Consider the following 24,011-nt stretch of genomic DNA (forward strand, 5'->3'; position numbering starts at 1 on the left):
CGGGACTTGAATTGGCGCTCATATGAGATGCTGGAACTGCAGGTGGCAGCTTTATCCACTACACCACAGCACTGGGCTTGGAATGATTTTTATATTGGAAAAATATGGGGTAGGCATTTGGTTTAGTGGTTAAGACGCTGGTTGGTACATCCATATGCCATGTTGGAGTGCCTTGGTTCTGATTACTAGCTCTGCTTTCAATTCCTGTTTCCTGCTAATGTGTACCATAGGAGGCAGCAGATGATGGCTTAGGTAACTGGATTCTTACCACTTATGTGGGAGACCTGGGAGGTATAGATTGTGTTCCTGGTTTCATCCCTGGCTCAGCCCTGGATATTGGGGACATTTGGGGAGTGAACTTGTAGAGGAGAGCTCTCTGTGTCTTTTGGATAAATGAATAAATAATAAGATTTAAAAAATCAAAATTCAAGGTTAACAATCAAAGAATGCTAGTGCTCCCATATGAGGTCTGTGTTTCCTTCCTCTCTTCCTTTCTCTTTTTCCTTTTTCTCCCTCCTTCCCTACCTTCTTCATTCCCTTCTCTCTCTTTCTCTCTCTCTCCTTCTCTCTCTCTCTTCCTCCAAACTTACCTCCCTTCTGACTATTCTTTAGTCTTTGTTCCATAACCCATAACAAAATAACCATAGAAAAAGTTTTTTAAAAAAGATACCTGTTTGAGGGACCTGCCCTCTCTTCCTCCCCTCTCTTCCCTTACTCTGTCTTTCAACTAATCTTAAAAAAAAAAAAAAAAAAAAAAAAAAAAAAGTTGGGACCTCACCTCATCAGGTACAAAATTTAACTCAAAATACACTAAATATGTATAAAAGTATTAAATGAAAGCGCAAGTACTTGGATAGGCAATGATTTCTTAATTATGACATAAAAAATCACAACCAAAGAAAAAAATAGATAAGGTGGACTACATCAACATTGAAAGAACCTTTGTGTCCCAGAGGATATGATCAAAAACAAAAGAAAAAGAAAGGACAGCTAACGGAATATTTGCAAATCATGTCTTATAAGGGTCTAATATACAGGGGCTGTTGTTGTGGGTAAAAGCCATTGCCTGTGACACTGAAATCTCATATGGGTGTGGTTTGAGATCGGCTGCTCCATTTTTTTTTTTTTTTTAAAGATTTATTTATTTGGCTGGCGCCGCAGCTCAATAGGCTAATCCTCTGCCTGTGGCGTCAGCACACCAGGTTCTAGTCCTGGTCGGGGTGCCGGATTCTGTCCCGGTCGCTCCTCTTCCAGGCCAGCTCTCTGCTGTGTCCAGGGAGTGCAGTGGAGGATGGCCCAAGTGCTTGGGCCCTGCACTCCATGGGAGACCAGGAGAAGCACCTGGCTCCTGGCTTCAGATCAGTGCAGTGCGCCGGTCGCAGCATGCCGGCTGCAGTGGCCATTGTGGGGGTGAACCAACGGAAAAGGAAGACCTTTCTCTCTGTCTCTCTGACTGTCCATTCTGCCTGTCCAAAAAAAAAAAAAAAAAAAAATTATTTATTTATTTGAAAGGCAGAGAGAGAGAAGTATTCCATTTGCTGGTTTACTCCCTAAATGGCTGCAATGGCTAGAGCTGAGCTGATCTGAAGCCAGGAGCTTCTTGTGAGTCTCCCATGCGGGTGCAGGGGTCCAAACACTTGGGCCATCTTCTGCTTTCCCAGACCATAGCAGAGAGCTGGATTGGAAGTGAAGCAGCTGGAACTGGAACTGGTGCCCATATGGGGTGCTGGTGCCGCAGGTGGAGGCTTAGCCCACTGCGCTGGCCCCTGCCCCACTTCTGATCCAGCTCCCTGCTAATGTGCCTGGGAAAGCAATGGAAGATGGCCCCTGCACCCATGTGGGAGATCGGAAGAAACTTCTGGCTCCAGCCTGGCCTAACCCTCACTGTTGCAGCTATCTGGGGAGTGAACCAGTTAATGGACAATCTCTCTCTCTCTCTCTCTCTCTCTCCCTTCTTCTCTCTGTGTAACTCTTTCAAATAAAGAAAAAAAATTTTAAAAAAGAGGAATATATAGAATATATAAAAACTCTTACAGCTCAACAATAAAAGGACAACCAGTTGAAAAACGGGCAAAGGATCTCAATGGACATTTCTCCAAAAAGACATGTTATTGCTTAGTAAGCACATGAAAAGATGTTCAGTATCATGAGTCATTAGGGAAATGCAAATCAAAATCACAATGAGATACTACTTCACACCCAGAAGGACTGTAATTTCAAAACAGTGGGAAAATAACAGGTATAATAAGGATGTGGAGATATTGGAACTCTTATACATTGTTTGTAGAAATGTAAAATGGTTCAACTATGGTAAAGTTTGGCAGTTCCCTCAAGAAGTTACACTTTGAGGGGAGCAGACATTTAGCCTCGTGTTTAAAATGCTTGCCCCTACATTAGAGTACCTAAGTTTGATTCCCAGCTCTGGCTTCTAATTCTAGCTGATGCAAACTTTGGTGTAGGCAGTGGTGATGGCTCAAGTTATTGGGCTCCTGCTACTCATGTGGGAGATCTGGATTCAGTTCCTGGTTTCCAATTTCGGCCCCACAACTGTTGTAGGCATTTGGGAAGTATGCTGGTGGATGGGAGTTCGCTCTCAAATAAATATATATTTTTAAAATTTTTATTTATTTATTTGAGACGTAAGGTTTCAGACAGAGGGAGAGACAGAGGTCTTTGATCTGCTGGTTCACTCTCCAGATGGCCGCAATGGCCGGAGCCGCGCTGATCCAAAGTCAGGAGTCAGAAGCCTCTGGGTCTCTCACTCAGGTGCAGGAGCCCAAGGGTTTGGACTATCTTCCACTGCTTTCCCAGGCCATAGCAGAGAGCTGGATCGGAAGTGGAGCATCCAGGACTTGAAACGGTGCCCATATGGGATGCTGGCACTACAGGTGGCGGCTTAACCTGCTACATCACAGTGCCGGCCCCAATAGGTATTTTAAAAAACAAAGCTAAACATGCTTTTTGTGTAATCCAGCAAATTCACTTTTAGGTATGTATATCGGAGTATTAAAAACATGTTCACATGAAACTTACACTTAATATTATTCATAATAGCCAAAATAGTGTGGGGGAAACAACCCAGGAGTCTATTGACTGGTGAATGCATAGACAAAATGTGATGAGACTAGCTTTGTGGTGCAACAGTTTAAGCTGGTTCCTATGATGCTGGCATCCCATATGAGCTCTGGTTTGAGTCCCAATTGCTCTACTTCTGATCCTTCATTTAAAAAAAAAATTTTTTTTTTTAATGTTTTGCCAGGCAGAGTTAGTGTGTGTGAGAGAGAGACAGAGAGTTATAGACAGTGAGAGAGAGACAGAGAGAAAGGTCTTCCTTCCGTTGGTTCACTCCCCTAATGGCTGCTACGGCCGGCGCTACACCGATCCGAAGCCAGGAGCTGGGTGCTTCCTCCTGGTCTCCCATGCGAGTGCAGGGACCCAAGCACTTGGGCCATCCTCCGCTGCCCTCCCGGGCCACAGCAGAGAGCTGGACTGGAAGAGGAGCAACCGGGACTAGTACTCGGCGCCCCAACTAGGACTAGAACCCGGGGTGCCGGCGCCGCAAGCGGAGGATTAGCCAAGTGAGCCATGGCACCGGCCTTTGATGCTGCTTTCTACTAATGTGAGTGGGAAGGCAGCAACAGATGGCCTATGTGCTTGGGCCTCTGACATCCATGTGGAAGAACTTGATGGAGTTCAAAGCTTGTAGCTCTGGCCTGGTCCCTGCCATTGTGGCCATTTGGGAAGTGAACCAGCAGATGGAAGATCTCTCTTTCTCTCCCCTTCTTTCTGTAACAGGAACTCTGCCTTTCAAATAAATAAATACATCTTTAAAAAATACCCAAAGTGTGGTATAATTATACAATGAGATATTGTTAAGCTAGAAAAAGGCAATAAAGTGATAAACTGTAGCATGGATGATTTCAAAAACATGCTGGTTGAAAAAAAGGACACAATCAGAAAGCTGTTTTGAATTATTTCATAGAGATAAAAATGGAGGCAAATCCAGAGGGACAAAAAGCAGTTTCATAGTTGCCAGGAGATGGGGAGGCAGAATTATGAATGACTACTAATAGGAATGGGGTTTCTTTTTGGAGTGATGGAACTGTCCTAGAATTAGATATTGTGGTTGGTTGTGCAGCAATATCAATATACTAAAAACTACTGAATTTTAAATTTTAAAACAGTGAACTTCATGTTATGTGACATCTCAAAACAAGTTGCATTTTCCCATTCTGAAGTGAATATTGACTCTCAAAACTAATTATCTATTCTGATTCTTAAAGTGGGTGGCATTGAAAGTGAAGGAGGAAGCTTGTTCCCCTCCTAAAGCTGAAATGCTTTGAAGGTTGGGAAGGCAGTTCTGAAAGGTGACAATAACCACCAAAAATGATAGCCTTTCAGTGACCCACATCACTATGACTCTGGAAATAACCCAGATTCCCTGGAAGAGCACCCCTAGAAGTAAGCTTGACCATTTTGCTATCATCCGGTTCATCCTGACCACTGAGTCTGCATTGATGAAGACAGAAAAAACCACACTATAAACATTGCGTATATTCACGTCAGATCCAACAAGTAACACATCAAACATGTGTGAAGAAACTATGACATTGATGTGGCCAAGATCAATACTCTGATAGGCCAGATGGAGAGAAGGCAAAAGGTCGACTGGCTCCTGATTATGATGCGTGGGATGTTGCTGACAAAATTGGGATCCTGGAACTAAGTCCCGCTGGCTAATTCTAAATATGGTGTTTTTTTTTTTTTTGTTTTTTGTTTTTTTTTTTTTGACAGGCAGAGTGGACAGTGAGAGAGAGAGAGAGAGAGAGAAAGGTCTTCCTTTGCCGTTGGTTCACCCTCCAATGGCCACCGCGGCCAGCGCGCTGCGGCCGGCGCACCGCGCTGATCCGATGGCAGGAGCCAGGAGCCAGGTACTTTTCCTGGTCTCCCCTGGGGTGCAGGGCCCAAGCACTTGGGCCATCCTCCACTGCACTCCCTGGCCACAGCAGAGAGCTGGCCTGGAAGAGGGGCAACCGGGACAGAATCCGGCGCCCGGACCGGGACTAGAACCTGGTGTGCCGGCGCCACTAGGCGGAGGATTAGCCTAGTGAGCCGCGGCGCTGGCCCGGTATTATTATTATTATTATTTTTTTTAATCTTAAACCAAAAACAAGGGGGCTGATGCTGTAGTGCAGTTGGTTAACGCACTGGCCTCAAGCTCCGGCATCCCATATGGGTGCTGGTTTGAGATTCGGCTGCTCCACTTCTGCTCCAGCTCTCTGCCATGGCCTGGGAAAGCAGTGGAAGATGGCCCAAGTCCTTGGGCCCCTGCACCCAGATGGGAGACCTGAAAGAAGCTCCTGGCTTCGGATCGGTGCAGCTTTGGCCATTGCGGCCAATTGGGGAGTGAACCATCGGGTGGAAGACCTCTCTCTTTCTCTGCCTCTCCTCTCTCTGTGTAACTCTTTCAAATAAATCTTAAAAAAAAAAAAAACTCTGTCTCTCCTTCTGTCACTCTGAAAAAAAAAAAAAAGATGTCTTTTTTTTAAGCATAGGGGATTGGACAAAATGTTTATTTCTGCTTTGTCTCAAAACCCCACCCAATAAGAATAAAGGTGTAAAAACTGCTTAAATGTATAAGAGCAAAAAGAACAGGAGACAGCAAATAAGTAATGTCAAAAAATTTCAGGCAGAATGAGTAGGCATGTGGCACAGTGATTAAGACATCTAGGATGCCTATATACTGTATCAAAGTACCTGGGTTTGAATCTCTGCTCTGCTTCTAATGTAGCTTCCTGCTAATGAGCACTCTGTGAGATGGCAGATGATGGCTCAAATGCTTGGGTCTCCATCTCTCACATAGGAGACCCAGATGCAGTTTCAGGCTCCTGGCTTCAACCTGGCTGAAGCCTGGCTATTGTGAGCATTTAGGAAATGAACCAGTAGATGGAATATATGTCTGTGCCTTTCAAATAATTTTTTAATGATTTATTAATTTGAAAGGCAGAGTTACAGAGAGGCTAGGGTGTCTTCCATCTGCTGTTTCACTCCCCAAATGGCTCCAATGGCCAGAGCTGAGCTGATCTGAAGCCAGGATCCAGGAGCTTCATCCAGGTCTCCCATGTAGGTGTGGGGGCCCCAAGCACCTGGGTCATGTTCTGCTTTCCTAGGCCACAGCAGAGAGCTGGATCAGAAGTGGGGCAGCCAGGGCTCGAACTGGTACCTATATGGGATGCCAGCACTGCAGGCGGCGGCTTTAACTGCTATGCCACAATGCTGGCCCAAGATAGAGGGTTATTAGCTTATTATCAAATTATTTAGTGAAGAAAGTAGAATATAAAATATCTGCAGAGGGAGATACTAAGGACTTTAGCTTCACAGACCTCTAGAGAGAGAAAGGAATTAGAGAAAGCAGATACATCTGAGGGTGCAGGTGAGATATGGGGCTTAAAGTAGGGAGTGGTTTAAATTCTGTGAAAGGTTCTGTACACACATCATTTGGAATAGATGGGTGACTTTTCTTCCCCCACCCTTTAAAAGAGTTGAAGACTTACGCAGTTAACCAAAGTGGCTGCAGACCAGGGATGCCTGGCACTGTGGCAGGCATTTTTTTTTTTAAGATTTATTTATTTATTTGAAAGGCAGAGTTAGGCAGAGGCGGGGGGGAGGGGTCTTCCATTCTCTGGTTTACTCTCAAAATGGCCACAATGGCTGGAGCTGGGCCAGTCCAAAGCCAGGAGCCTGGAGCTTCTTCTAGGTCTCCCATGCAGGTGCAGGGGCCCAAGCCATCTTCTACTGCTTTCCCAGGCTGTAGCAGAGAGCTGGATCGGAAGTGGAGCAGCTGGGACTCAAACCGGTGCCCATATGGGATGCCAGCACTGCAGGGTGGCAGCTCTACCCGCTACACCACAGTTCTAGCCCCATCCTGGTTTCATCTTAAATGATAAAACTCCTAGCCCAATGGCACTGTTTAACTCCAAGAATACTAGCAGCCAAGAAAACCAGCTTTTGTCCTTTATGAAGAAGTCTTTCTGGAAAAATTGGGTAGCTCCAGAGAAAACACTTCTGAATTTTGGAGTTTCCTAATGAAGCAGCCACATCACCCAGCCAGATACTCTGCAGTGAAAGCCATCAGTTGCCAAATGGTGGAGGAAGTCTTACCACTCAGTTGTTAGACTTTGCACTTTGACATTAAGAATTAGCAATGGCATTGACTTCTCAACAGGAATACCAGAAGTTCAGTGCCCTCAAAATTCTGAGGGAAGATAATTTCTTGCCTAGACTCAACCATATGCTCAGTGAAGTGTAAAGGCAGAATAAAGGCATTTTGGATGCCAGCTCTTGAAAAATTATTTCCACTCATTATGCCCACCTGCCAATGAGGGCACACTATGCAAGAACACAAGAAGGATTATATTCATATATACCAGGGAAAGGCCGGAAAGGCAAAGAGAAGTCCTGGGATAGTAAGCCTGAAGACCAAACCAATCCAGGATAGGAGACTGAATTCTGTAAAAGTCTTGTGTATTTTTCCCTGGGAGAGGTTCTGTATTAGAACTCTAGTTTACAGATTTACATAACCCAAGTTTGTGAAAATGCATTGCCAGCTGTGAACATAATCAGTTTTTTAGTGTTTGACAATTTTGTAAGAAAGAGAAGCTGTTATGTCTTTTTTTTTTTTTTTTTTTGGACAGGCAGAGTGGACAGTGAGAGAGGCAGAGAGGGTGTTGGTTCACCCTCCAATGGCCACCGCGACCGGAGCAGTGCGCTGATCCTAAGCCAGGAGCCAGGTACTTTTCCTGGTCTCCCATGCGGGTGCAGGGCTCAAGGACTTGGGCCATCCTCCACTGCACTCCTGGGCCACAGCAGAGAGCTGGCCTGGAAGAGGAGCAACCGGGACAGAATCCAGCGCCCCTACCCGGACTAGAACCTGGTGTGCCGGTGCCACAGGCGGAGGATTAGCCTATTGAGCCGCAGCACCGGCCTGTTATGTCTTAAAATTATTGAATCTTAAAGTCTTTATTAAACTAATCATTTTTACTGTTGAACTTTTTTCTTTTTCTCCGCTTTGTCAGCTCATAGCTTTATTGCTAAAATACTCGCTCTATAGACACACTGAAGTTTTAGAGCTGGCTGAGATCCAAACAATTACTTTAACCTGTGGTATGTAGACCTTTAAGAAGTCTTTGGATTGGCTCCAGAGGTTACTGTGAATTTTCTGGATCATATGTAAAATTACATACGTGGACATTCTTTTTCTCTTTCCTCAGCATAGGGTCCAATTTCTTCATATCACAGAAAAAAGAAACTCAGAAATTAAGTATCTTATTTAACAGTGGTCCACTGACTCCTATTTTGATGTGCATTCTGCTGTCTAGCATGCTGTCTTTGGAGTCCTGAGTTAGTGTAGTTTTGGTTATAGAATTACTTAGATGAATCTAAGATCTAGGGGCAGCAGGTTGAGCTGCTGCTTGTGATGCCAGTCTCCCATATCAGAGTGCTGGTTTGAGTCCTGGCTGTTCAGCTGCCCATCCAGCTCCTTCCTAATGGCACCTGGGAGAGAAGCAGATGATGGCCCAAGTGCTTGGGCCCTTGCCACCCATGTGGGAGGCCCAGATGCAGTTCCTGGCTCCTGGTTTCAGCCTGGAGCAGCTTAAGCTGTCACAACTCTTTGGGGAGTGAACCAGTGGATGGAAGATCTCTAGTTCTTGCTCTCATTCTGCCTTTCAAATAGATAAATCTTAAAGACAAAAACAAGAACACAAAAAATTAAAAAGAACCAAGATCTAATAGTTTTTTTTTTTTTTTAAAAGTGATATTCTCTTGGCCGGCGCCATGGCTCACTAGGCTAATCCTCCACCTGCGGCGCTGGCACCCTGGCTTCTAGTCCCGGTTGGGGCGCCGGATTCTGTCCCGGTTGCTCCTCTTCCAGGCCAGCTCTCTGCTGTGGCCCGGGAGTACAGTGGAGGATGGCCCAGGTCCTTGGGTCCTGCACCCGCATGGGAGACTAGGAGGAAGCACCTGGCTGCAACGTGCTGGCCGTGGAGGCCGCTTGGGGGGTGAACCAATGGAAAAAGGAAGACCTTTCTCTCTGTTGGTTCACTCCCCAATGGCTGCTACAACTTGGGCCATCCTCCACTGCCTTCCCGGGCCACAGCAGAGAGCTGGACTGGAAGAGGAGCAACCGGGACTAGAACCTGGCACCCATACCGGTGCCGCAGGCGGAAGATTAGCCAAGTGAGCCACGGCGTTGGCCAAAAGTGATAAACTCTTAAATAGAGTTTAAAAACATGACTAGCCTGGATTAAACATTTCAAGTAGTCCTTAGCATTATGAAGAATAAGATTTTTACTCTTCTATATTTGAGGAAAACAATTGTGGGAAACAGTTGGAGAAAAAAATCTTAAAGTTTGCATCTTTCGCCGGCGCCGCTGCTCACTAGGCTAATCCTCCGCCTAGCGGCGCCGGCACACCGGGTTCTAGTCCCGGTCGGGGCGCCGGATTCTGTCCCGGTTGCCCCTCTTCCAGGCCAGCCCTCTGCTGTGGCCAGGGAGTGCAGTGGAGGATGGCCCAGGTGCTTGGGCCCTGCACCCCATGGGAGACCAGGAAAAGCACCTGGCTCCTGGCTCCTGCCATCGGATCAGCGCGGTGCGCCGGCCGCAGCGCGCCGGCCGCGGCGGCCATTGGAGGGTGAACCAACGGCAAAGGAAGACCTTTCTCTCTGTCTCTCTCTCTCACTGTCCACTCTGCCTGTCAAAAAATTAAAAATTAAAAAAAAAAAAAAGTTTGCATCTTTCAACACATTTTAATTTTGACACCATTGAATGTGTATTTAGGGACTTCTTTGGGGTGGTTTTCTTACTGTGTTGCATTTTTTTCTAAAATACAAATTGCCTTTTCCATCCTAGTTAGTAATATCTTTATTATTTCAGGCTTTTGTGGTCCTACAGTTTGAATGTTAGGTTTTTTTTGTAAATCTACTTGAAAGGAATAAAGACAGAAAAAGTGCTCTCGTCTGCTGGTTCACTCCATAAGTGCTGGCAACAGCAGTGGCTGAGCTAGCTGAAACCAGGAGCAAGGATGTTAGATCTCCAACATGAGTAGAAGGGACTTGAGCCATCACCTGCTGCCTCCCAGAGAGTGCATTAGCAGAAAGTAGGAATCAGGAGCAGACAGAGCTGGTACTGAAACCCAGGTATTCTGATATGGGATATGGGCCTTCCAAACAATGTGTTATCCTGGGCCAAATGCCTGCCCCTCCATTTTTGGGATAGGTGCTGTGGTGCAGTGGGTTAATCTGTCAGTTGGGATACCTGCATCCTAAATTGGAGTACAGGTTTAAGTCCTGGCTACTCCACTTTCCTGCAAATGCATCTTGGGGGCAGCAGGTGATGGCTCAAGTGCTTGGGTGTCTGCAACCCATGTGGGAGACCCAGATAGAGTTCCTGGCTCCTGGCTTTCACGTGGCCCAGTTCCAGCTGTTAGGGACATTGGGGAGTAAACCAGCGATGGAAACTCTGCCGCCGGCGCCGCAGCTCACTAGGCTAATCTTCCGCCTGTGGCACCGGCACCCCGGGTTCTAGTCCCGGTAGGGGCGCTGGATTCTGTCCCGGTTGCTCCTCTTCCTGTCCAGCTCTCTGCTGTGGCCCAGGAAGGCAGTGGAGGATGGCCCAAGTCCTTGAGCCCTGCACCCACATGGGAGACCAGGAAAAGCACCTGGCTCCTGGCTTCGGATCAGGGTGGTGTGCCGGCTGCAGTGGCCATTGGAGGGTGAATCAATGGTAAAGGAAGACCTTTCTCTCTGTCTCTCTCTCTCTCTCTCACTGTCCACTCTGCCTGTCAAAAAAAAAAAAAAAAGTCTGCCTTTGGCTCAGAAATTCCTTCCTTTTTCTGGGTTTAAAACTAGATTTATGTTGATAAGCAAACACAAAATGGTGTGCACCTTCCATCCCTGTATTTAAAAGTTTTTAACTTTGCTACACAATGAGAGGGGGAAAAGATCAGTGTTACCTTGGGATAATGTTACTTGGCTTGAACTATGAAGAATGAGATTTGACTGCACCCACTGCACCACAGCACCTATCCCAAAAATGGAGGGGCAGGCATTTGGCCCAGGATATAACTTGTTATGATACTGTGATTTATTTGAAATGACTTGGCTAATCAAGTTGTTGCCGTTTTTGTGTCTTTTGTGCATTATCTAAAAAGTTTTTAAAAGTTAGCTAAGTGTATATGCATGGCAAGTTTACCCTGTATGTACCGTGAAAAGATTAATTTCCATCCCTTTGTTTCTTAGTTTCCACCCCACCCCCTCCCAGGATGTAAGCAGTTACCAGTTTCCCCTATTTTGTAAATTGTCAACTGTTTAACTAGAGGATGCTTGTGGTTTTTGCCTGCTTATCTGTTTTTCTTTCTGGTAACTTTTATCCTATTTTTCCTTTTGGGAACCTCTCCTGTCCCAGTTTCAGTTGAAGTAATTCTAGTGGGCTAAGCCCCTAGACCCAAACTGCCCTAATCTCCAGGTGGAGAGAGGAACATGAACAAAATCAGAAGATTAAAAAGTACAAAGTTATGTGTAAGGAGGGGGAGAAAAGAAACTCTTCAAGTTAGATGGTACAGTGACTTACTGGTAGGTTGAGGAGTCTGGATTTTTTCCAGGAGGTAGTAAGAAGTTAGTATAACATTTCCAGGCAAGGCGGAACCTTGAGTTTATAATTGATTCACCATTCCTCACAGCTCAGTAAATTGTCAAGCCCTGTTCTTTCTCCTTTGAAATCTCTCTTGACCTATTCCTTTCTTTTCCATTCTTACTCCTTCCGCTACCATAATTCGGTCCTTTTGACATCAGAGTGAAATTATTGCTTAGTTAACAAACACATGGTTTCTCTTTGTGCAGTCCTCCTTCCTGCAGCCTGTTCTGGGCATCACTATCAGATTATTTTACCTAGAGTATCACTTTGATCATGTCTTTCCCCTCTTGAAAACCTTTAATAGCTGCCTGTTGTTTACAGGATCAGATCCAAGCTCCTTAGCTTGTCATTCAAGCCATTCCAAAAATTAAAACCAGTTTGCTTTTTAGCCTTAACTATTTCTTTTCTTTATTTAACCTAAATTCTAGCGAACTTGAATGTTTATTTCACTGTCTCATGTCTTGCCATTTTCATCTTTTAATTTTGTTTCTGTTTTTTCCTACTGGGTTGTGCTTTCTTTGGTCTTACTACTGGAGAAAATTTGTACCTATCTAAAGAGTTAAGTTAAAATTACTTCCTTTAGCTTCTTCAAATCATTTAGAAGCTCATTTGAGTTCTTCGCTCTGGAATTTTAACTCTTTTCTTAAACTTAAGGCACCTGTCACACAGGGCTTGCTACTGTGCTTGTTTATCTTAACTGCCTTGCTGGATGACAGTATTTATTTTCCACATATAATGCCTTTATATAGTTGTGTGCTTGATAAATATTCTGTTAATTGAGCTTTCTTATTTTGAACTACCCTTTGTGTTGGCTACAAATATTTTGGTAATTCATTGAGCCTAGTTGTTTCGCACTAACTTGTTTGTAGCTGTGTTATTTCTTAGTTGTGGCTTCAAGCTATAACTAGATAATAAAATTCTCAAGGGCAGGATATACAGAGTTCCAGAATTCCTCCATTCCACCAAAAATTTGAACTTAGAACTTCTTATACTGTGGAAAAAATTTAAAGTGTGTTTCTCAGAATACTAAAAACATACACATGTATATGAAGCACATAAGCTCGTATGGGATTTCTATAGCTCTGTTATATCAAGGAAACAGGTTCAAGTAGTCTTTTTTAGTACAGATGCACAGTATGATACCCTTTTCTATAATTTTATCATTTCTTTGTTCTAATAACCAGAAACTACTTTACTTAGAATAGTTGATTTTTAGTGGCTGGTGCAATCAGCGCGTGCAGAACTTATAAGAATAGTTGATTTTTTAGCAGTCTTGTTTGTGTGATCCCTTTGACTCTTAGACCTGTCATTATGATCAATTGTGAACTGAATTTGATCACTTGGACTAGTGAGATGTCATTGGTACATGCCACCTTGATGGGATTGAATTGGAATCCCCTGGCACATTTCTAACTCTACCATTTGGGGCAAGCCCAATTGAGCATGTCCCAAACTGTACATCTTCTCCCTCTCTTATTCCCATTCCCACTCTTATATTTAACAGAGATCACTTTTCAGTTAAATTTAAACACCTAAGATTAATTGTGTGTTAATTACGGAGTTTAAAAAAATACTTATTTATTTGAAATGCAGAGTTATAGAGGGAGAGGGAGAGTCAGAGAGATCTTCCATCTGCTTGTTCACTCCCCAGATGTCCACAACAACCGGAGCTGAGCTGATCCAAAGCCAGGAGCTGCCTCCGGGTCTCCCACGTGGAGTAGGGACCCAAGGACTTGGACTGTTTTCCACTGTTTTCCCAGGCCCATCAGCAGGGAGCTGGATTGGAAGTGGAGCAGCTGGAACTCAAACTGGTGCCCATTTGGGATGCCAGCACTGCAGATGGCAGCTTAACCCACTATGCCACGATGATGGCCCCAGAATAATTGATTTAAAAAAAAATTCTGTGAGAAGTATCTTTTATTCTTATGATGTTTAAAGATAATGGGATAATTTTATGATGTTTTATATTGACATTTTGTCATAGTTATGTCTTTAATAGTTGCCACTTAGTGCAGTTAATACATTATTTTTTTGATAGGGTATATTTGAGAATTATATTCTTATACTAATGGCTATTGAATTTTAATGTATATTCTTGTATCTCTGTTCTTGTCTAGTAATAAAAGAAAAATCAGTACCTTACATGTTGTCGTGTTTTGCTGCTCATTTTGGAATGCTTGAACATAATAACAAAGACCTATGTGACAAAAACATACTTAGATTATATGCTTATTTGATCTTTTTTAAAAAAGATTTATTTATTTGAAATGCAGACTTAGGGAGAGAATACTCACGTAAGCAAGAGAGATCTTCCATCCACTGGTTCACTCCCCAGATGGCCACAATGGCCAGGCTGGACCAAGCTGAAGCCAGGAACCAAGAGCTTCATCTGCTGCCTTCCACAGTGGCATTACCAAGAAACTAGATGGGATGTTGGCATGTCAAATGGTGACTTAACTTTTTTTTTTTTTTTTTTAAGATTTTATTTATTTATTTGGGAGGTAGAGTTACAGACAGTGAGAGGGAGAGACAGAAAGGTCTTCCTTCCATTGGTTCACTCCTCAGATGGCCACAACAGGTGGGCTGCGCCGATCCAGAGCCAGAAACCAGGAGCTTTTTCCAGGTCTCTCACACGGGTGCAGGGGCCCAAGGAATTGGGCCATCTTCTACTGCTTTCCCAGGCCACAGCAGAGAGCTGGATTGGAAGAGGGGCAGCCGAAACCAGAACCGGTGTCCATATGGGATGCCGGTGCCACAGACAGAAGATTAACCTACTGCACCATGGGGCCGGCTCCATGTGGTGACTTAAGTCTTGACACTACATGCCTGTCGCCAGAAGAGAGGACTCTTATTTCCTATTGCTTGAATAGGAGACAAATAGAGAAGACTCTTTTTGGTTGTTATAGTAACCAGTAAATACTCTGGTTCATGTTTAAGTATGTCTATGGAATATATTCCTAGGGTTGTTAGTGAATTATAAGGTAATTGTGTTTCAAGCCTTGTCAGAATATGCAGAATTGCCCTTCAAAGAGGTTATGTTAATTTACACTCGTGGCCATGTATTTAAAAAATGCTTGTTTCTTTGTAAATGTGAAAATACTGAGTTGTGATACATCTTTTAAATTTTTACCAATTTGATACATATTTGATCTTTTTTAAAAAGATTTATTTATTTATTTGAAAGAGTTAGAGGAAGAGAGAGAAATATCTTCCATCTGCTGGTTCATTCCTCAAATGGCTGAAACGGCCGGGGCTGGACCAGGCTGAAGCCAGGAGTCAGGAGCTTCCTTCAGATCTTTCACATGGGTGCAGGGGCCCAAGCACTTGGGCCATCTTATGCTACCTTCCAAGGTGCATTAGCTGGTACTGGATCAGAAGTGGAGCAGCCTGGTCTTGAACTGGTGCCTGTATGTGATGCTGGTATCACAGGCGGTGACTTTACCCGCTGTGCTACAATGCTGGTCCCTAATTTGTCTTGAAATGTTAGATTTTCCCGTTTGTGTTTGGGGAGCTAGTTTTCATCTGAAGTGCTTGATTTGCATGTTATTATTTTTTTAAAGATTTATTTATTTGAAAGGTAGAGATCTTCCATCCCTTGGTTCACTCCCCAAATGGCTGCAGTAGCTACACTGGGCCAGGCTGACGCCAGGAGCCAGTATCTCCATCTGGGTCTTTCATATGGGTGACAGGGGCCTAAATACTATTTACTTCCCAGGTTTATCAGCAAGGAACTGGATTGATAGTGCCATTGTCGAGACTCAAACTGACACTCTAGTATGGGATGCCGATGTTGCAAGTGGTAGCTTAACTTGCTTTACCACAATGCTTGTTCCTGCATGTTATGTTTTTATAGTAGATTTGCATGGAGTGTATAAAACTCTTTACAGCTTTTTTGGGGAACTGTTCTCTTCGCAGTTGCCTATGTTCTTAAGTTACCTCTAAATAAAGGTTAGTGTTGAGAGTTGTTTGCTGTCTTAAGCATGTTATCGAAGCATCGGAATTGTAGGGACCAGGATTTTACTGAAACCCATGATGCTTCTAATTAAGTTGTAAGATTATGCTTGTGTACAACAAACCAATGAAGATAGTTGAATTCTGGAATTTCAACTTGAAACAAAGCAAATATGACACATTTAATGATTATTGTGGTGCATGGTTAATACATGCTAAAGTGTTCATGTAAATAACTATTATTATTTTTATCAGCTAATACAAACATTTCACCCGGAATGATATTGAGTAGGTGTGGAATAGTTAGTGAAAAGGGAGTTCTTTTCTCTGCTTCTGTTTTTGAGAGGCAAAAAGAGCAAGCTCTAGCTGCTGGTTCATTGCACAAATGCCCGCGACAGTAGGGGGTTGGTGGGGAGCTGCAAGCTAGCAGCTAGGTACTCAATCCAAGTCTCCCATGTGGGTGACTACTTGGGCTTCACCACTGCCTCCCAGGATCTGTATTAGCTGGAGCTGAGAATTGTACCCAGGCACTCTGATACAGGATGTAGGTGTCCTAACCCATCATGTTAACTGTAATTGGGTCCCTGAAACTCTTGTGGGAGACCAGGATGGAGTTCTAGGCTCCTGAGTTTGGCATAGATGTTGTAGCCATTAGGGGAATGAACCAGTGAATGGAAGATCTCTCTCTCTCCCTCTCTCTAACTCTGCCTTTCAAATAAATAAAAAAAGATCCCCCCACATTTTTTTTTTTTAAGAATCCCCGATCAAATTGTAGTTTAGCACCTGAATATAGAGGAATCCATCACCAGAGATTTTTACCTTTTATTGTGATAATAAAAAGCATATATTCTTATTTGCCATGTTTTAAGAAATTACTTGCCTAGATCATGTCAGTCCTCAAAGTAATACTACGAAGTAGGTAAGTACAGATATAATCCTCAGAAACACAGATCTCAATAAGGTTGTTAATTTGTCCGAGGGCACACAGCTAGTTAAGTGTGGGAGAGCTATAATTTGAACCCAGATAATCTGTGTTTCATTTTAAGCCCTGCCTTCCTGAATTGTCTAGGTTTCTTGACAGTGATCTGGAGGCCTATGAACAGTTTTTCCCCCGCTTAAGGATTTAGCTTTTGTCTCATTTTACACTCGCCCGTCAGCTAATAAAAGGGTAGATTAAGCATTTCTAACTTCCTTTAGAATCAGGTTTTAGGTCAAATAGGATGAATTTTTTTTTTTTTAAGATTTATTTATTTATTTGAAAGTCAAGAGTTACACAGAGAAGGAGAGAGAGAGAGAGGTCTTCCATCTGCAGGTTCACTCCCCAATTGGCTGCAGTGGCCAGAGCTATGCCGATTCAAAGCTAGGAGCCAGGAGCTTCCCTCCGGGTCTCCCACAGGGGCGCCAGGGGCCCAAGGACCTGGGCCATCCTCCACTACCTTCCCAAGCCACAGCAGAGAGCTGGATCAGAAGTGGAGCAGCCAGGACTTAAATTGGTGCCCATATGGGATGCTGACACTGCGGATGGTGGCTTTACCCTCCACAGCACCGGCCCCAAGTATGTGTTTGAATTACAAGGTGTGGGTGTGTGTGGGTGTGGGTATGTGTTTTCTGTGCATGTCTGTTTCCCACAGTTGCCTGAATATAAGTCAGTTTGAGATTTATTTTATTTCATTAATACACATTCCCTGGAGAGTTGATGTTAGGAGTGTTGGGGAGTTGTTATTAACCATGTGGTGTGGTTTATACAGGATTCTTTGGTCAGTCTGGCTTCAGACATCATAGCCAGTAAAGAAATTTGTGAATAATGTGCTAACAGTCAAAACTTCTGGAGGTTAAATGCTTCACTTCCCCCCTCATTTATTTAAAGATTATTTATTTGAAAGAGTTAGAGATTTTGGTCTTCCATCCACTGGTTCAATCCCTGGTGGCCACAAAGGCCAGGGCTGGGCAAGGCCAAAGCCAGGAGCTTTTTCCAGGTTTTCCACATAGGTGGCAGTGGTCCAGACACTTGGGCCATCTTCTGCAGCTATTCACGGGCCATTAGTAGGGAACTGGATTGGAAGAGGAGCATCTGGGAAATGAACCAGCAACCATGTGGGATGCCTGCATTGGAGACAGTGGCTTTAGCCCACTAGAACACAGTGCTGTCTGCTCCCTGCCCCATCCACAATTTAAAGAGAGGCTTAGAGTAACATGAAAGTAATGAGTAGTTAATAGATGATGAGAAGCAATGTATGATAGTGAAGTGTGACTTTACTAGGTATCCTTATTTACTGATCCTCTTTAATCTTTAATTTCCATTTGTAGAGTGGGAATGAAGTTACCAATCTTGAGAATTTAATGAGCTAATCATGTAAAGTGCTTAGCACAGTGCATGAGAAGTAGCAGACCCTCAATGAATGTTAGTTATTGTTCAGATACATCTTACGTCCAATCCAGAGAATGTGAAAAATGGGAAGAGGTAAAATTCAGGATGTTGTCAAGTTTCTGGCTTCTTGAGAGGAAAGTAGTCTAAGTGCATTTTGTATTCAGAAAGAGATCATAGGTGCTGGGCTGATCTTCAGAAATGCATGAGTGTGTTCCTTGTGATTTCAAGATAAGTTAGTTCCCCTGTTTTGGCTGTGGAATTTTGTCCTTAAGTACCTCTCTCTGATTTCCCCCCAGAATTCAAATATCCACACGACTTTTACTTTCAAAAGCTCTTCTTTAACCCGTTTCGTATAAATTATGCATTTCCTCTTTTCAGGTGTGGCTTTTTAAAAAATATTTTTATTTAACTGAAAGAGAGACACAGGAGGGGAGAGATAGATAGATGATAGATCGATTGATTGATCAGTTGATCTTCCTTTCCTTGAGTCACTCCCCAAATGATTGCAACTCCCAGGGCCAGGCCAGGCCAAAGCCAGGAACCAGGAACTCCACCCAGGTCTCCCATGTGGGTGGAAGGGTCCTAGGATACATTAGCAGGCAGCTGGATCAGAAACGAAATAGTCAGGATTTGAGCTGGCACTGCAATATGGGATTCAGGAGTTCCAAGTGGTGGCTTAACTTGCTGCAGCACAATGATCACTCCTCAGGTTGTACTTTTGGAAAAGAATACTCTATTCTCATTTTCATCTGTCTTTTTACCTTTTGTTTGTACACTATTTCAGTCTTTGGTACTGTTTTGAAGCTACTCCTGGTAAGGATGCTGGTGCTGTAATTGATAATAAAACTTAACAAAGGACTTTTAACTTTCTTAACCTCACTACTTCACTTGACGAATAGCAACTAATAGTTGCTTTACAGGGACACCCTAGAGCTAGTAGAGTGCATGAAAGTAACCTTCAGGCTGGCGCCGCGGCTCACTAGGCTAATCCTCCGCCTTGCAGCGCCAGCACACCGGGTTCTAGTCCCGGTCGGGGCGCCGGATTCTGTCCCGGTTGCCCCTCTTCCAGGCCAGCTCTCTGCTGTGGCCCGGGAGTGCAGTGGAGGATGGCCCAAGTGCTTGGGCCCTGCACCCCATGGGAGACCAGGAGAAGTACCTGGCTCCTGCCATCGGATCAGCGCGGTGTGCCGGCGGCAGCGTGCCAGCCATGGCGGCCATTGGAGGGTGAACCAACGGCAAAGGAAGACCTTTCTCTCTATCTCTCTCTCTCTCACTGTCCACTCTGCCTGTCAAAAAATAATAATAATAATAATAACCTTCAGGCATGTATTCTTAAGTTGTCCCCAATCATACAAAAGCAGTGAAGGATGGCCCAAGTGCTTGGGCCCCTGCACCCATGTGGAATTCTTTAAAGATTTATTTTATTTATTTGAAAGACAGAGTTAGAGAGGTAGAGCCAGAGAAAGAGAGAGAGAGAGGTCTTCCATTCTTCTGGTTCACTCCCCAAATGGCTGCAATGGCCAGAGCTGAGCTGATCCGAAGCTAGGAACCAAGAGCCTCTTCCTGGTCTTCCATATGGATGCAGGGGCCCAAGGACTTGGGCCATCTTCTACTGCTTTGCCAGGCCACAGCAGAGAGCTGGATCGGAAGTGGAGCAGCCGGAACTTCAGCCGGAGCCCACATGAGATGCTGGTGCCACAGACTGGGGCTTTAACCCGCTGCTCCACAGTGCCGCCACAGCACCGGCCCCTGGAATTCTTTTATAAACAAACAAAACCTAGAGTTTTTGTGAACCACTTAATCTGCATTAACTTCATACTTAACCACTCCAGAGGCACAGGTAGACAATTACTCCCTCCAGTCACTTCAAGTGACTAATTTGTGATTTGTTGTCCTCTTATAAAACTACCCCATTCACTGAGATCAGGTTTATAGCCAGTCTTCATATTGAGAGCATTTTCGGGTTCTAACTATGTAATTGAAACACATGTTTTATGTCTCTTGCCTTGGCACTTGTTTAAAATACTCAATAACCCCTTCCATGTATTTTTCCTCTTTTGTGATTCTCAGATCAGTCTTCTAAACCTAAGGGTTATTGTCTTTGTAAGCTTTCTCTGTATCTTTTCCTGGACCTAAGCCTTTACTTTTTTTCTGGGGAGTTGTCTGTCCCTTACTGTGTAGGCACTCTGCATCAGAGAATATAGGACCATGATATCTAAGGTAGGAAGATTTTTAAAAAAGATTCATGTATTTATTTGAGAGGTAGAGTTACAGAGAGAGGGAGGAGAGACAGAGAGGTCTTCTATCACTGGTTCACTTCCCAAATGGTCACAATTGCTGGAGCTGGGCTGATCCAGAGCCAGGAGCCAGTAACTTCCTCCAGATCTTCCCACTTGGGTGCAGGGGCCCAAGCACTCAGGCTGTCTTCCATTGCTTTCCCAGGCCATTAGCAGGGAGCTGGATCAGAGGTGGAGCAGCCAGGACTTGAGCTGGCGCATATATGGGATGCTGGCACAGCAGGTGGAGGCTTAACCTACTAAACCACAGTGCTGGCCCCAGGCAGAAAGATATTAAGGAATCCCATAATGATAAAGAAGTTGGGAGAGAACTGTGGGGTCTTCATCTGAAGAGTTCGAATGTTAGAACACTGGAAGATGAGATAAAGGCTCAAGTTTTTTTATTTTTAAGATTTTATTCACTTAAATAAATAAATAAAGAGAGCTCTTCCATCACTGGCCCACTCCCCAAGTGGCGGCTCACTCCCCAAATGGCAACAACTACTGTAGCTGGGCCAGTCTGAAGCCAGGAGCTTCTTCTGGGTCTCCCATGCGAATGCAGAGGCCCAAGCACTTGGGCCATCTTCTACTGCTTTCCCAGGCCATAACAGAGAGCTGGGTCAGAAGAGAAGCAGCCTGAACACGAACTGGTATCCATAAGGCTGAACTTTTAAGGTAGGAAGTTAGGGACAGAGATGGAGATGTCTTTTTAGCTTTTGCCAGGGAATCCTTCAAAGAAGTTAGTTTTGAGTTACTGAGGCATTAGGTATCTTGGTGTACTAGTGTAAGCATGTGGGGATATAAGCCTTGGTTGAAGTTGTGAATCCCCCAAAGTGACCAGTGCAATTACAAATTATATAAATTGTCCTTGATATAATAATACTATATTATTATAATTATTATAGTAATAGACATATACATGAATCTGGGCTATAATGAATAATAAGACTCAGGAATCCAAACGGGACTTGACTCTTTGAACTGGCAGATCTCACAACAAACGGCAAAAAGATTTCTTCACTGTTTGACAGACAAATGTACACATAAAGTACCTAGACAGTTGCAATAGACCTGGTAGTCTGGTACTATCAGTTCTTGAATTGCCCCAAATGGTATGTTTTCTATAGAATTTCTTAGATAAGACTTAGGTGGACTAAGAACAGAATATTAAAAGAATACATCCACTCTTTTTATGTCGCTCAAGGAAGAGACCAGATTTCTTCTCCATGTCTGTCCACAAGAAATCAGATGGATCTGAACCATAATAAACAGAAACTTGTGAGACATAAAAGATAAGTGAGAAGAGATGAAATCAGCTGAATCACCGTTAGAAGATGCCAATCATGTGATGAAACCAGGATTCAGTAGATTCTCAAGTGGGAGAGGTCTGTCGGCTTCCTTGAATGGCCCAATCATATGATGTCTGTGAAACCTCCTATTAGCAAAGATTACATACTAAATGGAAAGGCCTAGAACCTGATCCAACAGAGTATAAGCAGGCTGTCAGGAATGGATAAATGGGGTGGGTCTTCTTAGCCAAAAGATCATGAACTATCTTTGTTTCATTTTAGAAAAGCTGAATCTTTGGATGTTTTTGATTGGTGATATTCGGGTTTGTTATAGACACAGAACTGGCTGGAGATTGTTTATAGCATGTGTGTGGTATGAAATTAAACAGCTAACTGTCCATATTTTGGATGTGATATATCTGAGTTAAGATTACATTACCGGCCGGCGCCGTGGCTCAATAGGCTAATCTTCCGCCTTGCGGCGCCGGCACACCGGGTTCTAGTCCTGGTCGGGGCGCCAGATTCTGTCCCGGTTGCCCCTCTTCCAGGCCAGCTCTCTGCTGTGGCCCAGGAGTGCAGTGGAGGATGACCCAAGTCCTTGAGCCCTGCACCCGCATGGGAGACCAGGTGAAGCACCTGGCTCCTGGCTTCGGATCAGCGCGGTGTGCTGGCCACAGCGCACCAGCCGCAGCGGTCATTGGAGGGTGAACCAACGGTAAAGGAAGACCTTTCTCTCTGTCTCTCTCTCACTGTCCACCCTGCTTGTAAAAAAAAAAAAAATTAAAGATTTCATTACCTAGTCAGATCTGTATTGCTATCAGATAGCTAGGTGGTCAGGTCAGAGTTTATCAGAGGGTAGATATGAGAATGTGAATGTTAGGAGAAATTTGGGTGTAGTTCTGTAACTATAAACATTGAAAAGTGGTCAGGTAGGGAAAAGTATCAGTTTATGGTATTCTAATTTTCTATCAATGTCTGAACATGAAACAACATGTATTTTGTTTGTGAATATGTAATTTGTATAGGGTTTGGCAGTCTTAGCTTGTCTGTGCTACACTCAGTGTCAGCTGGGATGACTCAAAATGTGGGGTCCATATTATCTGAAGGTTTACTTACTGATATTTCTAGCAGTTGAGCTGATGTCACCTAGAACCTTAGCTGGGATTCTCAGCTGAAATACTTCCCTATGTGACTTGAAACAACTTCAGGAGGAGTACTGAGAGAGAGAGACAAGCCAGGTGGAAGTCATTTTTGTTTATGTTCTAGTCTTAGAAATCATAGTGCTACTGTTGTGATCTATTTGTCATGGCAGTTATAAAGACTGGCATGATTTCAAGGAGAGTGGAAATAGACTTCTTTTTTTTATTTGTTTTATTTATTTGAAAGACAGAGTTACAGAGAGAGGTAGAGACAGAGAGAGAGAGGTCTTCCATCTGCTGGTTCACTCCCTAAATGGCCTCAATGGCTGGAGCTGAGCCAATCCAAAGCCAGGAGCCAGGAGCTTCATGTAGGGCCCCCACGCGGGTGCAGGGGCCCAAGGACTTGGGCCATCTTGCACTGCTATCCCAGGCCATAGCAGAGAGCTGGATTGGAAGAGGAGCAGCTGGGACTAGTACCGGCATCCATGTGGGATGCTGGCACTTCAGGCCAGGGCTTTAACCCATTGCACCACAGCGCTGGCCCCATAGACTTTCCATTTTGATAGGTGAGTAGCAGCAGGACTTGGAAAAAACATGGATAAACAAACGTTACTGTGGCCATTTTCAGAAAATAAAACCTGAAATTTTTTTCCTAATTTTTAAAAGGAAAACCATTTTATTTTATTTTTTTTTAATTTATTTTATTTTAAAGGCAGAGTTACAGAGAGACAGAGGTAGAGATAGAGAAACAGAACTTCTGTCCACTGGTTCATAGCCGTGACAGCTGCACTGATCGGAAACCAGGAGCCTGGGGTTTCTTGGGAGTCTCCCATGCAGGTGCAGGGGTCCAAAGACTTGGGCCATCCTCTGCTGCTTTCCCAGGTCATAGCAGAGAGCTAGATTGGAAGTAGAGCAGCCTGGACTCGAACAGGCACTGACACTGCAGGTGGCGGCTTTACCCGCTATGCCACAGTGCTGGCCTCCAAAGGAAACCATTTTAAATAATTGAAAATAATAAAGGTGGTGATGATGGTATTGTTCATCTTCAAAATTTTCTTGGATGTGCTAATTAAAATATATGGTTTTACACTTAAAAAATGGAAACATTGAATATATCCACTTTCTAACCATATCAAAATTAGATGCCTTAAAATAACTTCCTTTAATTTCCTTTCCATGAAAGAATACCTTTCTAAAAAAAAAAGGTATCATTTTCTGGGATTTTACAAGTATGGAAAAAGATTTAGAAACAGTAAGGCTTTTTTTTTTTTTTACAGCTTGTATTATAGTGCCTGTCA

General features: G+C 43.8%; 1 protein-coding gene across 5 annotated transcripts in view; it reads left to right on the forward strand.

Annotated features, from left to right (window-relative positions):
• The window catches only part of SMURF2 (SMAD specific E3 ubiquitin protein ligase 2), a 142,321-nt gene that overhangs the window by 24,682 nt on the left and 93,628 nt on the right, over positions 1-24,011 (forward strand). The window lies entirely within an intron of this gene.

The sequence above is a fragment of the Oryctolagus cuniculus genome, chromosome 17, assembly GCF_051225735.1.
Source record: "Oryctolagus cuniculus isolate XC-2025 breed Fujian yellow rabbit chromosome 17, ASM5122573v1, whole genome shotgun sequence".
In the NCBI taxonomy this organism is placed as follows: domain Eukaryota; kingdom Metazoa; phylum Chordata; class Mammalia; order Lagomorpha; family Leporidae; genus Oryctolagus; species Oryctolagus cuniculus.